This window comes from Lipotes vexillifer, unplaced genomic scaffold (genome assembly GCF_000442215.2).
Source record: "Lipotes vexillifer unplaced genomic scaffold, Lipotes_vexillifer_v1.1 scaffold2700, whole genome shotgun sequence".
In the NCBI taxonomy this organism is placed as follows: domain Eukaryota; kingdom Metazoa; phylum Chordata; class Mammalia; order Artiodactyla; family Lipotidae; genus Lipotes; species Lipotes vexillifer.
In genome coordinates, this window is record NW_006773303.1 from 437,813 (window position 1) to 447,437 (window position 9,625).

Consider the following 9,625-nt stretch of genomic DNA (forward strand, 5'->3'; position numbering starts at 1 on the left):
ACGGCAGAGGGGCCTGAAGCACTTCTGGGGCTGCAGGGAGGTGAAGCACGGAGAGTTTGGGAAGAGGGCAGGAGAAGGTGTGGGGAGAAGAAAGGAAACCAGAGAGAGGGGATATGTGCAGCCTGGCTTGTGGTTTTCAACAAAAGTGTTATCTGTGACCACTGGCAGAAACGGTCCTGCTCCTGACACAGGTCCTGGCCTCTTCTGGAGAACTGGATCTTTCCTAGAGGGAAGGTAGGGGCTTGGTGGACAGGTATCTGCCTTTGTTCAGCCTGTTCCTCACTCTCACCATCCTGGCCTTCTGGGTGGGGCGTGTTTCCAAGGAAGGGTGAAGCTGGTGGGAACCACACATGCTGGCCCCACTGTTAGAAAATCTAAGATAGGGAACCAGAGTTCTGCAAACTTGAGCCTGGACTGAGGGGGAGTGAGATGGGGGAGGGGCAGATTGTGAAATTTAGTGACTATGCAGTTGGTACCTCTCCAGACACCTGTCCACCCTGGAACTACTTTTGGGGTGGCCAGTCCTGCCCTGTGGTGAGGAGTGTTGGAAGGAGGAGAGATGGACAGATTCCCCAGTGACCAGCAAGAGCAAGCAAAACTCAGCTGGGAAGTCTTTGGGAGTCCGAAGGGCTTGCAGAGAAGGAGGTGGAGGGATTGGAGGATGGGATGGAAAGGTTGTGCTGAAGGATTGAACCTGAAAGCAGTGGTTGGGGCTTAAGGCAAGGCTGCAGGGCCAGGCTTGAGCAACCCCCTTCAGGAGGCGAATATCAGCTGCCCTCAACCAGGAAGTCAACACCACCGTTCAGTAGGTGTCGGTAGAGGAGGGCAAGCAGATCAAGACTCAGAAGCAAGTTTTGCTTCCCCGGTTGACAGGGTGAGGCCAGTGTCTGTCCTAACCCGTACACAAACACTAACCCGTACACTAACACGTACCCTAACCAAAACCCATTGTCGTAACCTAAGCTGAACCCTAAACCATATCCATTCCCTAACCCTAACCCTAATCCTAATTCTTACACTAACACTAACCTGTACCTTACCACGTGCCCTAACCTAACCCGTTGTCGTACTCTAACCTTTAACCTAAACCGTACCCATACCCTAACCCTAACCCTAAACCTAACCTTAACTGTAAACCTTACCCTAAACTGTACCCTAATCCTAACACGTACACTAACACTAACCCATACCCTAACATGAACCCTAACCCTAACCCGTTGTCATACACTATCCTGTACCGTAAAGCGTACCCATTCCGAATCCTAACACTAATCCTAACCCTAACACTTACTCTAAACCGTACCCTAATCCTAACCTGTATAATGAAACTAACCCATACCCTAACATGTACCCTAAACTTAAACCGTTGTCATACAATAACCTGTACCCTAAAGTGTACCCATTCCCCAAACCTAACCCTAACTTTAACCCTAACATTTAACCTAACCCGTACACTAATCCTAACCCGTACACTAACACTAACCCGTACCCTAACACATACCTTAAACATAAATTATTGTCGTACGTTAACCTGTACCCTAAACCATACACATTCCCAAACCCTAACCCTAAACTTAACCCTTATCCTAACCCGTACCCTAATCCTAACATGTACACTGACACAAAACCGTACCCTAACATATACCCTAACATTAATGAGTTGACGTACACTAACCTGTACCCTAAACCGTACCCGTTGCCTAACCCTAACTTTAACCCTAACCCTAATTTTAACCCTAACCCTTACCCTAACCCGTAACCTAATCCTAACCCATACACTAACACTAACATGTACCATAACACGTACCCTAACTGTAACCCGTTGTCGTACGCTAACCTGTACCCTAAACAGTACCCATTACCTAACCATAAGCCTAACCCTAACCCTAACCCTTACCCTAACCCGTATCCTAATCCTAACACATACATTAGCACTAAACCAAGCCATAACATGTACTCTAACACTAACCCGTTGTGGTACACTAAACTGTACCATAAAAAGTACCTGTTCCCTAACACTAACCCTAACCCTAAAGCTTACCCTAACCCAGACACTAATCCTAACCCGTAAACTAAAACTAATCTGTACCCTAACACGTACCCTAACCCTAACTCGCTGTTGTACACTAACCTGTACCCTAAACTATACGCGTTCCTAATCCTAACACTAATCCTAACCGTACACGTACCCTAAACAGTACCCTAATCCTAACCCTCATAATAACACTAACCCGTTCCCTAACATGTACCCTAACCTTAACACATTGTCATACCCTAACCAGTACCCTAAAGCGTACCATTCCATAACCCAAACCTTAACTCTAACCCTAAAACTGAACCTAACCCGTACACTAAACCAAACTGGTACACTCACACTAATTGGTACCCTAACACATACCCGAACCCTAACTCGTTGCCGTACGCTAACCTGTACCCTAAACTGTATCCGTACCGTAACCCTAACTGTAACCAAAACCCTAATCCGAACCCGTACCCGAAGCCTTAGCCTAACCAATACCCTAATCCTCAACTGTACACTAACACTAACAGTACAATAACACATACGCTAACACCAAAACGTTGTGGTACACTAAACTGTACCCTAAACTGTCCCCATTCCCTAACCCTAATGCAAACCCTTACCCGAAGCCTTACACTAAACTGTGCCCCAATCCTAATCCATACGCTAACACTAAACGTTGCCCTAACACGTACGCTAACCCTAAACCATTGTCGTACACTAACCTGTACTCTAAACCATCCCCGTTCCCTAACCCTAACCCTAACCGTAAACCTAACATTAAGCCTTACCTGAAGCCTTACCCTAACTCATGCCCTAAGCCTAACCCATACGCTAACACTAACCCGTGCCCTAACACATATGCTAACACTAAACCGTTGTCGTACCCTAACCTGTACTCTAAACCGTCCCCGTTCCCTAACCCTAACCCTAACCCTAACCCTTACCCGAATCCTTACCCTAACCCGTGCCGTAATCCTAACCCATACGCTAACACTAACCCGTGCCCTAACACGTACGCTAACCCTAAACCGTTGTTGTACACTAACCTGTACCCTAAAACGTCCCTGTTCCCTAACCCTAACCCTTACATGAAGCCTTCCCCTAACCCGTGCCGTAATCCTAACCCGTACGCTAACACTAACCCGTGCCCTAACACGTACACTAACCCTAAACAGTTGTTGTAGCCTAACCCGTACCCTAAACCGTCCCCGTCCCCTAACCCTAACCCTAACCGTAACCCTAACCCTAACCTTACCTGAAGCCTTACCCTAACCTGTACCCTAATCCTAACCCATATGCTAACACTAAACCATGCCCTAACACGTACGCTAACCTTAAACTGATGTCATACCCTAACCTGTACCCTAAACAGTCCCCGTTCCCTAACCCTAACCCTAACCCTAACCCCAACCCTTACCCAAAGGCTTACCCTAACCCGTGCCTTAAGCCTAAACCGTGCGTTAACTCTAACCTGTGCCCTAACACGTACACTAACCCTAAACCGTTGTTGTACCATGACCTGTACCTTAAACTGTCCCCATTCCCTAAAGCTAACCCTAACCCTAACCCTAAACCTAACACTTACCCAAAGCCTTACCTTAACCCGTGCCCTAATCCTAAACCATACGCTAACACTAACCCGTGCCCTAACACCTATGCTAACCCTAAACGTTTGTCGTACACTAACCTGTAGCCTAAACTGTCCCTGTTCCCTAACCCTAACCCTAACCCTAACGCGTACGCTAACCCGAAACCGTTGTCGTATACTAAACTGTACCCTAAACCGTCTGCTTTCCCTAACCATAACCCTAACCCAAACCGTTATCCGAAGCTTTCCCCTAACCCGTGCCCTAATCCTAACCCGTACACTAACACTAACCCATGCCCTAACACGTACGCTAACCCTAAACCTTTGTCGCACACTAACAGATATTCTAAACGATCCCCGTTCCCTAACCCTAACCCTAACCCTAACCCTAACGCTAACCCTTACCAGAAGCCTTACCCTAACCCGTGCCCTAATCCTAACCCGTACTCTAACACTAACCCGAGACCTAAAACGTACGCTAACCCTAAACTGTTGTCGTACCCTAATCTGTACCCTAAACCATCCCCGATGCCTAACCCTAACCCTAAAACTAACCCTTACCCAAAGCCTTACCGGAACCTGTGTCCTAAGCCTAACCCGTACGCTAACACTAACCCGTGCCCTAACACGTACGCTAACCCTAAACCATTGTTGTACCCTAACCTGTACACTAAACCGTCCCCGTTCCCTAACCCTAACCCTAACCTTAACCGTAACCCTAACCCTTACCTGAAGCCTTACCCTAACCCATGCCCTAATCCAAACACGTACGCTAACAGCAGCCTGTGCCTTAAAACGTACGCTAACTCTAAAATGTTGTCGTACCCTAACCTGCACCCTAAACCATCCCCGCTCACTAACCCTAACCCTAACCTTAACCATAACCCTAAACCTTCCCCGAAACCTTACCCTAAACTGTGCCCTAAACCTAATCCGTACGCTAACACAAACCCGTGCCCTAACACGTACGCTAACCCTAAACCGTTGTCGTACCCAAACCTGTACTCTAAACCATCCCCGTTCCCTAACCCTAACCCTAACCTTAACCCTAAACCTAACCCTTACCTGAAGCCTTACCCTAACGCGTGCCCTAAGCCTAACCCGTACGCTAACACTAACCCATGCCCTAACACGTACGCTAACCCTAAACCATTGTCGGACAATAATCTGTACCTTATACCATCACCGTTCAGTAACCCTAACCATAATCCTAACCCTAAACCTAACCCTTACCCGAATCCTTACCATAACCCGTACCCTAATCCTAACCCGTACACTAACACTAACCCGGGACACAACACTTACGCTAACCGTAAACCGTTGTCGTACCCTAACCTGTATCCTAAACTGTCCCCGTTCCCTAACCCTAACCCTAACCCTTACCCGAAGCCTTACCCTATCCTGTGACCTAACCCTAACCAGCACGCTAACATTAACTCCTGCCCTAACACGTACGCTAACCCTAAACCGTTGTCGTACACTAACCTGTACACTAAACCGTCCCCATTCCCTAACCCTAACCCTAAACATAAGCCTAATGCTTAACCGAAGCATTACCCTAACCCGTGCCCTAATCCTAAACCGTACGCTAACAGTAACCCGTGCCCTAACACGTACGCTAACTCTAAACCGTTGTCGTACACTAACCTGTACCCTAAACCGTCCCCGTTCCCTAACCCTAAATCTAACCCTAACCCTAACCCTTACACGAAGCCTTAACCTAACCCGTGCCCTAATCCTAATCCGTACCATAACACTTACCCTTGCCCTAACACGTACGCTAACCCTAAACCATTGTCGTACCCTAAACTGTACCCTAAACTGTCCCAGTTCGCTAACACTAACCCTAACACTAACCCTAACCCTAACGCTTACCCGAAGCCGTACCCTAACACGTGCCCTAACCTAACCCATACGCTAACACTAACCCATGTCCTAACATGTACGCTAATCCTAAACCACTGTCGTACACTAACCTGTACCCTAAACCGTCACAGTTCCCTAACCGTAACCCTAACCCTAACGCTAACCCTTACCCGAAGCCTTACCCAAACCCGTGCCCTAATCCTAACCCGTACGCTAACACTAACCCATGCCCTAACACGTACGCTAACCCTAAACCGTTGTTGTACCCTGACCTGTACCATAATCCATCCCTGTTCCCTAACCCTAACCCTAACCCTAACCATAAACCTAACACTTACCCGAAGCCTTACACTAACCTGTGCCCTAATCCTAAACCGTACGCTAACTCTAACCTGTGCCCTTACACATACGCTAACTCTAAAACGTTGTCATACCCTAACCTGTACTGTAATCCGTCCCCATTCCCTAACCCTAACCCTAAACCTAAACCTAACCCTAATCCTTACCCGAAACCTTACACTAACCCGTGCCCTAATCCTAAACTGTATGATAACACTATCCCATGTCCTAACACGTACGCTAACCATAAAACGTTATCGTATCCTAACCTGTACCCTAAACCATCCCTGTTCCCTAACGCTAACCCTAACCCTAAGCCCAACCCTTACCCAAAGCCTTACCATAAACTGTGCCCTAATCGTAATCCGTATGCTAAAACTAACACGTGCCCTAACATGTACGCTAACCATAAACTGTTGTCGTACCATAACCTGTACCCTATACCATCCCCATTCCCTAACCCTAACCCTAACCCTAAACTTAACCCTAACATTTACCTGAAGACTTACCCTAACATGTGCCCTAAGCCTAACCCATACGCTAACACTAACCAGTATCCTAAAACGTACACTCACCCTAAACCGTTGTCGTACACTATCCTGTACCCTAAACCATCACCGTTCCCTAACCCTAACCCTAACCCAAACCCTAACCCTTACGCGAATCCTTACCCTAACCCGTGCCCTAATCCTAACCTGTACGCTAACACTAACCCGTGCCCTAACACGTACGCTAAACCTAAACCGTTGTTGTAGTCTGACCGGAACCATAATTCATCCCTGTTCCCTAAACCTAACCCTAACCCTAACCCTAAACCTAACCCTTACCAGAAGCCTTACCCTAACCCGTGCCCTAAGCCTAACGCATACGCTAACACTAACCTGTGCACTAACACATGTGCTAACCATAAACGGTTGTCGTATCCTAACCTGTACCCGAAACCGTCCCCGTTCTCTAACCCTAACCCTAACAATAACTCTAACCCTAACACTTACCCAAAGCTTTAACCAAACCCATGTCCTAATCCTAACCCGTAGGCTAACACTAACCCGTGCCCTAATATGTAGGTTAGCCCTAAACCATTGCCGTACCCTAACCAGTACCCTAAACTGTCCCCGTTCCCTACCGTAACCCTAAACCTAACCCTAGCACTAACACTTACCCGAAGCCTTACCCTAACCCGTGCCCTAATCCTAAACCGTACGCTAACATTAACCAGTGCCCTAACACATACGCTAACCCTAAACCGTTGTCGTACCCTAAACTGTACCCTAAACCTTCACCGTTCCCTAACCCTAACCATAACCCTAAACCTTACCCGAAGCCTTACCATAACCCGTGCCCTAATCCTAACCCGTACGCTAACACTAACCTGTTGTACCCTGACCGGTACCGTAAGCTATCCCCGTTACCTAAACCTAACCCTAACCCTAACCCTAAACCTAACCGTTACCCGAAGCCTTACCCTAACCTGTGCCCTAAGCCTAACTCATACGCTAACACTAACCTGGGCCCTAAAACGTACGCTAACTCTAAAGCGTTGTCATACCCTAACCTGTACCCTAAACCATCCCCGCACCCTAACCCTAAGCCTAATCCTAACCCTAACTGTAACCCTTACCCGAAGCCTTAACCTAACCCGTGCCCTAATCGTAACCCATACGATAAACCAAACCCGTGCGCTTACACATACGCTAACCTAAAAATGTTGTCGTACCCTAACCTGTACCCTAAACCATCCATGTTCCCTAACCCTAACTCTAACCCTAACCCTAACCCTTACCCGAAGCCATACCCTAACCTGTGCCCTAATCCTAAACCGTACGCTAACACTAACCCGTGCCCTAACACATACGCTAACCATAAACAGTTGTCATACACTGACCTGTACTGTAATCCGTCCCCATTCCCTAAACCTAACCCTAACCCTAACCCTAACCCTAACCATTACCCGAAGCCTTACCCTAACCCGTGCCGTAATCCTAAACCGTACGATAACACTAACCCGTGCCCTAACATGTACGCTAACCGTAAAACGTTATCGTATCCTAAACTGTACCATAAACCATCCCCATTCCCTAACCCTAACCAAAACCTAAACCCTAACCCTAACTCTTATCCGAAGCCTTACCCTAACCCGTGCCCTAATCCTAACCCGTACGCTAACACTAACCTGTGCCGTAACATGTAGGCTAACCCTAAACCGTTGTCATACACTAACCTGTACCCTAAACCGTCCCCGTTCCCTAACACTAACCCTAACACTAGCCCTAACCCTAACACTTACCCGAAGCCGTACCCTAACCTGTGCCCTAACCTAACCCGTACGCTAACACTAACCCATGCCCTAACATGTACGCTAACACTGAACCACTGTTGTACACTAACCGGTACCCTGAACTGACACAGTTCCCTAACCGTAACCTTAACCCTAACCCTAACCCTTACCCGTGCCCTAATCCTAACCCGTACGCTAACACTAACCCATGCCCTAACACTTACGCTAACCCTAAACCATTGTTGTACCCTGACCTGTACCGTAATCCATCCACGTTCGCTAACCCTAACCCTAACCCTAAACCTAACCCTAATCCTTACCCGAAGCTTTACCCTAACCCGTGCCCTAATCCTAAACTGTACGATAACACTATCCCATGTCCAAACACATACGCTAACCGTAAAACATTATCGTATCCTAACCTGTACCCTAAAGCATCCCTGTTCCCTAACCCTAACCCTAACCCTTACCTGAAGCCTTACCCTAAACTGTGCCCTAATCGTAATCCGTACGCTAACACTAACCCGTGCCCATACATGTACGCTAACCCTAAACCGCTGTCGTACACTAACCTGTACCCTAAACGGTCCCCATTCCCTAACCCTAAACCTAACCCTAACCCTAACCCTAACCGTTACCTGACGCCATACCCTAAGCCGTTCCCTCAGCCTAACCCATACTCTAACACTAAACCGTGCCCTAATATGTACGCTAACCCTAAACCCTTGTTGTACACTGACCTGTACCAAAATCCATCCCCGTTCCCTAACCCTAACCCTAAACTTAACCCTTACCCGAAGCCTTACCCTAACCCGTGCCATAATCCTAAACCGTACGCTAACACTTACCCGTGCCCTAACACATACGTTAACCCTAAACCGTTGTCGTACCCTAACTTGTACCCTAAACCGTCACCATTCCCTAACCCTAACCATAAACCGAACCCTTACCCGAAGCCTTACCTTAACCCGTGCCCTAATCTGAACCTGTTTGCTAACAGTAACCAGTTCCCTAACATGTGCGCTAACCCTAAAACATTGTTGTAACCTGACCTGTACCATAAGCTATCACCGTTACCTAACCCTAACCCTAACCCTAACCCTAAACCTAACCCTTACCCGAAGCCTTACCTTAACCCGTGCCCTAATCCTAAACCGTACGTTAACACTAACGGGTGCCCTAACATGTACGCTAACCCTAAACCATTGTCGTACCCTATCCTGTACCCTATACCATCCCCGTTCCCTAACCCTAACCCTAACCCTAACCCTTACCCGAAGCCTTACCCTAATCCGTGCCCTAATCCTAACCCGTACGCGAACACTAACCCGTTCCCTAACACGTACGCGAACCCTAAACCGTTGTTGTACCCTGACCTGTACGGTAATCTATCCCCGTTACCTAACGCTAACCCTAACCCTAACCCTAAACCTAACCCTTACCCGAATCCTTACCCTAACCCGTGCCCTAATCCTAACCCGTACGATAAACAAAACCTGGGCCCTTATACATACGCTAACCCCAAAATATT